Raw genomic sequence first — 6,749 nt, 5'->3', positions numbered from 1 at the left:
GGATAATATAGAGAAAAGATAATTATAAATCTATTATAGACAGTGGATGAATTAAAGTATAATATGGAAACAAGACACTACTTAACAAACAAAAGGACCAGTTAAGAATAGTTAATGCCGTTAAACAAACACCCAGACCAAACAAAAACAAAACTTACGATTTGTTGATTTTAGTGAAGGCACTTACTGCTTATTTTTAAACAAAACATTATCCCGCAGTTTCATGAATTATTCCGATTTGAAATGACAAAATTGACACTGACCAAACCCCCCAAAAAGTATCATTTTCCTATCCTCTTCCGTCTACCCCGGACTTGACTTTTTATGAGCAACTCGGCGGGTGTTTCTAGAAAAGCAGAGGACTCTTACCCTTCCGGTGCACCTGGTCCATGCTCCCATTTTTAGTGGATTCCGAGTTGCTCATTTGCTTTTTGTTATTTTGTATGTATGATTTTAGTTACTTGATGTTCTTTGTTGTGTATGTCTGTTTTCCAAGTCTGGTTTTTGTCCCTGGATTACATTCTTTTGATTACCGCTATAACCGTGGTTCCCTTGATTACTCTTTTAAACAGATGCCTGTGAAGGACGACAATGTTATACAATATTTTCCTAGATACCGCAATCCAGATTGCAAAGTTCGTTCCCTGTTATAAGCTATATGTAGACAATAAGCCTCAAGGCAGTATCAAGTTTAAATACTTTATGTATAACAAAACATGAATGTAAATGTCTGAGTAATATTATAACAATTGTAAATTTATCAAAAAGTTCAAAAATTGTTTATCAAAAATACATTTCAAAATATGACAGTTGTGGCTACATTTTAACGGCAAGTACTGGCTATGTGAATATTAAATCAGAAGAACACACTGTGGTGAATTCACGCAAATCTAAAAGTCTATTTTAACTACATTTTTATTTAAAAAGCTTTACCAAAATTATGGAAGATTTAACTCAAACGTTAATTATCAAAACCCAACTACTCTTAGAGTAATCAAGGCTAACCAAGGTTATAGCGGTAATCAAAAGAATGTAATCCAGGGACAAAGACCAGACATGGAATACAGACATACACAACAAAGAACATAAAGTAACTAAAAACATACATACAAAGTAACAAAAGTAAATGAGCAACTCGGACTCCACTAAAAACTGGGAGCATTGACCAGGTGCACCGGTAAGGTAAGTGTCCTCTGCTTTTCTAGAAACACCCGCCGAGTTGCTCATAAAAAGTCAAGTCCGGGGTAGACAAACGAGGAAAGGTAAACTATGACCCGTTGAATAAATCAGTTTTCATGGTGCTGATGGATACATCATAACGATCCACGAGTTCATGATGACGACCATAAAACTTCTGTAGTGATGACTTCAATCTTGTAGCAACATAATCCTGTTAAGAGAGAGGCTATTTACCCATGTAATTCACGTGGAATCCGAAAGTTTCAAACTCCAAGTTGACCTATACAGATCATATGGACTTAGCTACACACTTGTACATGTAACAACATAGACAATGTGTGAAATATACACTTAAAACTTAAGTAGAATGCATGTTTTCTTTAATGACGGTAATACTCAAAAATTTAAAATTCCAAATGTTTGACTAATCACAACCTTTTCTTAAATGCAACTATTTTGACGGAAAAATACTAAATTATGAAGCAAATCAACCTAATTTTAATTATATAACCGTAAAATTATAAAAGTTATGTTCACCTTTCTAATCCATGAGTAAAAAAAGGGAGATAATCACATTATTTAATATGATATGACGACAACTGTTACAAACATAACAAATATTAATAACATCTGTCTTCCATGATGAGGAAGTTTGAAATATCAAGATTTGACAAGTAACTACTGTAGAAACTCTGTCAACTAATCCAAACCCTGGAGTTACGTAGTGTACGGCATTCAAAATGTTAATAGATGGGAATACTGCAATATATCTAACTGTTTTAAGTACTGTTTTCGCAATATATAATAATGTTCAATATTTACTAACGATGAAAACGTTAACTTGTCATGTAACCCTGGATATGCAGGGAACATGATAATAAGATGCTAATGGGTCGTGGTCATCACAGAGGTCAAAATGCAATCGTGACTTATTTTATCATTAATTTAAATATTGTTTATTTGACCATGAAAAGTCTCAAGCAAAAACAAAAACACATTTCTTATGCATGTTCTAGGAACCTGGATATACAGGACATTAAAACCTCTAGAACGACCACACTCTTTACGTTAGTTCTAGTAGTGTGTTGAAAAACTTACATGAATTACTATTAATCTAATTTACTTCTTTTTATGATGTTTTTTCTGTTACATATTGCCCTTAAAAAACACCAAATGTACGCATATTTACCTGTATTTTGATGGGAAATGATTTCAACATCGCCTGTAGAGCAATTGTGATATGGATACTCACACAAACATCCAATTGTGATATGGATACCCACACAAACATCCAATTGTGATATGGATACTCACACAAACATCCAATTGTGATATGGATACCCACACAAACATCCAATTGTGATATGGATACTCACACAAACATCCAATTGTGATATGGATACTCACACAAACATCCAATTGTGATATGGATACCCACACAAACATCCAATTGTGATATGGATACCCACACAAACATCCAATTGTGATATGGATACCCACACAAACATCCAATTGTGATATGGATACTCACACAAACATCCAATTGTGATATGGATACCCACACAAACATCCAATAGAAATGAATGAGCATAGCGTATTTACTGTGATATGGATACCCACACAAACATCCAATAGAAATGAATGAGCATAGCGTATTTACTGTGATATGGATACCCACACAAACATCCAATAGAAATGAATGAGCATAGCGTATTTACTGTGATATGGATACCCACACAAACATCCAATAGAAATGAATGAGCATAGCGTATTTACTGTGATATGGATACCCACACAAACATCCAATAGAAATGAATGAGCATAGCGTATTTACTGTGATATGGATACCCACACAAACATCCAATAGAAATGAATGAGCATAGCGTATTTACTGTGATATGGATACCCACACAAACATCCAATAGAAATGAATGAGCATAGCGTATTTACTGTGCATTTTTATTTTTTAAGTTATGCCATGTTCACAGATCAATGTTGAGTCGATTTCTTCATATACTTAATGATGTATTCATCCTCCTCCATGGTTTTATCATTTCATTTTTTCTTTGGCTACATGGTTACATATATATGTAAAACCGTGTCTAACAAAAATGTCACAAAGCGCATTTTTGACGTTTCCAAAGTAACGTTCTGTTGTAAAAATTCGTTTAACGTCAAGCTTTAAAACAATAAAAAGTATTAAAAAGTTACGATACGAGATTTAATTATTATAACTGTGGACGTAATGAATAGGCTAATATGGTGTACAAATATTGAATTTTTTTTTTCCAAATCGGATCAAAAACAAAACAATAAAAATGATTTATCCTGGTGTGGCCTTTTTGACCCCATATAAATCGAAAACCATAAGAGATATCCGAAATCTGATTGAAAAATGCAGACAGGATTATTAATGGCGAATCCAATGAAGAATCAAATAAAATAAAAAATTTCGAAATCGGACAAAAAAAAAGTTATGAAAATATTTTTAGACGTTACCCAACTTTGACCCCCTATAACTTGAAAACTGTCCAAAACACATGCAATCTGCTGTAGATTTGTTTACCCGTAATAAAGAACACATTAAAATAGAATAATTAAAATCGAAAAAAAATTATCCACATGAGTATTAATAAAACACGTATTTTAACCATTTTTGGCCCCTTTTTCTAAAGCGGCAGGGACAACAAAGTCCAACTTAAATAGGAAATTCTTCTTAGTTGTTCATTTCAGAACAATAAGTTCTAACAGAACTAAAGTTATCGCACGGAAACAAAGTGTCCCCAGACCAACGACGACGACGACGACGCGGGCGACGACGCCATAACATTATACGACCGCAAGTTTGTTTCGTCGTATAATAAAAACGGGAGATTTCGCTCTCAAATTTTCTCAAAGAAGAAGATTTGCAAAGGTTTTGTTTTCTTGAAATGTTTAGCAATGTTTTATGTTTAGCAACAGACCTTACAAAATTCCGAAACGCATCACGAAATTTGTTTTTATAATTGCTCTCATTTTTCTCATAGGATAAAATTTCCTTCAAATCATTTTTAAATGGTTGATAGTTGATGCCAAACTATTTACCATATCAGGATGTAATCTGATAATTTTAACTGATCAAAACGTACGAAAAATTAATATCGAATCGGATAATTAAATAATAAAACATATCCTGTGTGTTATTGTTATTGTGTGTTATGTAAAAAATTAGATAAGCACACTTCTTTTTACACGTAACAATTATAGAACGATGTACGTCGCAATATAAAAAAGACGTCAAATTTTCCAGATTTCGACGTTACGAAAAATGACACCAACACCGTACGCTACGTCAAAGCGATATCAGATAAGTGGAGTTTTCAACACAGGTGCTTGCTCCCTTTCACATATGCAGACCATATATACCAATTTATATATTAATCAGGCTGCAAATTCGAGAGTGCATTTTATTTTCTGACCATACTTAATTGAAGTGCAATAAAAAGAGCCATATGTAATTATATTAGAACGATTAACACAAAAACCAACACGAAGGAAAATAAAACCCTAAAGAAGTGTACCTTTACAAGGCAAAAAAACTGAAATGGACTTACAAAAAGAAATAAACACATATAACACACTTCAGCTTAAATGAACTTTTAGTAAATAGAATGACAGGTTTGAAATTCCTTTTCTCGAACAGGCACCAACTCAGAAATTATCTTGTCAGACAATTCGCAAGCTCTACCAATGCTAGAGTAAGGTAGCCTATAATACATGATTTTTATTTACCCATATGGGTCAAGCAAATAAAAAAAAACAAAATAGACAATACAAAGAAGATATTAATATAACATATAGATGTAGCGGAAAAGTCATGACAGACATGGACTTCATTTTCGAAATTCCATAGATTCGCGTTTTTCAGTCAAAAGTTCAATATTTGGGTTAAGAATTTGTTTTAGTGGATTGGATGGTTGGTCAGTACTAAATGAAGTAACAGCATCACTTATTTCAGAAAAGTAAGTTGATCTCTCAATGCCACATTTTGATCACTTTCATTAAAAAAATAAAATAGTACAATGAGTGCTTAACATCCCCGTTAAAGTATCAAGCGAGAGAAATGAACGTTAATATAAGTCAAGTATTGCAGCTTGGTCGTGAATGGTGGATGTTTATGATCGTTAATAATCGATGGATCACACGGAGGATCAGTCATGTTTTACTACTATAATAGGTGTATTTTAGTGTATATTATTGAACAAAACTAAGAACATCTATCAGAATGATATTATATACACTATATTTCCAAATAATAGACAATGCCCAAAACCCCATACTTTTCACATATTCGCGTAAGTGTTCGAACTCCAAAACAATGTAAACAAATCACATACTTTTTTTAATGAAAAAGAAAGAATAATTACTTTGGTTATCAGCAAATCACATATCCACTCTGACTTTACGCTCTCATTTCAGATAACAAGTTCCTAATGTTCATTTATTAAAATAATTTTTCATTAATAAGACAAAATAGCACTTTTATGATCGTGAAGAAGGAGGCAAAGGATATCAAGATCGTGAATACAATCGTGAAAAAATTTCAAAACATTTCCTTAGTACCAAAATCGTGTTTTACTCATCTACAACGACCGATTACCGTATGCATAATTTTTGTAAATGGATATAAAATGTCAAAATTCTTACAGTTTTATTGTTTCAACTAAGTGTCAACCTGACATACTGATTTATTTTTACCAAAGTTTTGTTTATGTGTAATTTTGTATTTTTAAAACTTCTTTCTGTTTTCCAATTTTTACTACATGTACACATCAAACTACTGCTTATTATGGTGAACACCAACACAGATCTTCTCAAACCGTCCTCATTGCCACGGAAGCTGTGAAAGTCAATTCATACCCCCGCACCCTCTCTTGCAGTTTTTAATAACTACGTATAGGACAATTTTTTTTTTATTTCTTTGCTCTAGCATCCTTCGCACCTCTTAATTTATAAAATACTTTTATAAACAGAAAAAGGCATCCCTGCCACGGGTCTGAACACACAAAGGTTAACTACAAACAAATTATATATATATCCCTACATTATATCCGAGCCTTTACAAGAAAAATGCCGATTAATAGTCAGGAAATCAAAGGAAAATTATTATTGAATTTTGCCATGGAAACATTCTCGGACAATGACGTCATATTTATTACGTCAGCAAGTGGACACCAAGCGTAAAAGCAACGGTGGACTGTGAGTGATTCTGAGGGGGACGATTTGTCCGACACAAACAACATTCGAGGGGACTGCGACTTGGAGACAGAAGTTGACGGTAGCGACAAAGAAGAGTTACATGCAGATGTCGATGATATTCCTGCCGCGGAGCATCTACAATTATGGTTCCGAATTTTCCCACCAGAGGATATGGACAATGGTGAACATGAGGACTTTCCTGAGGAAACAGGAACAAAGAATATGCCTGAGTCCTGTGCAAGACCAGTACATGTAACTTACTTTTATCTGTACATGACAAAGGGACTGTTACAGCAGATTGTCATCGAAACTAACAGGTAAAGTAAAAAAAT

This window comes from Perna viridis, chromosome 1 (assembly GCF_037379345.1).
Source record: "Perna viridis isolate PV_CMFRI_1.1 ecotype Kerala chromosome 1, ASM3737934v1, whole genome shotgun sequence".
Lineage (NCBI taxonomy): Eukaryota > Metazoa > Mollusca > Bivalvia > Mytilida > Mytilidae > Perna > Perna viridis.
This window is presented reverse-complemented; position numbering follows the sequence as displayed.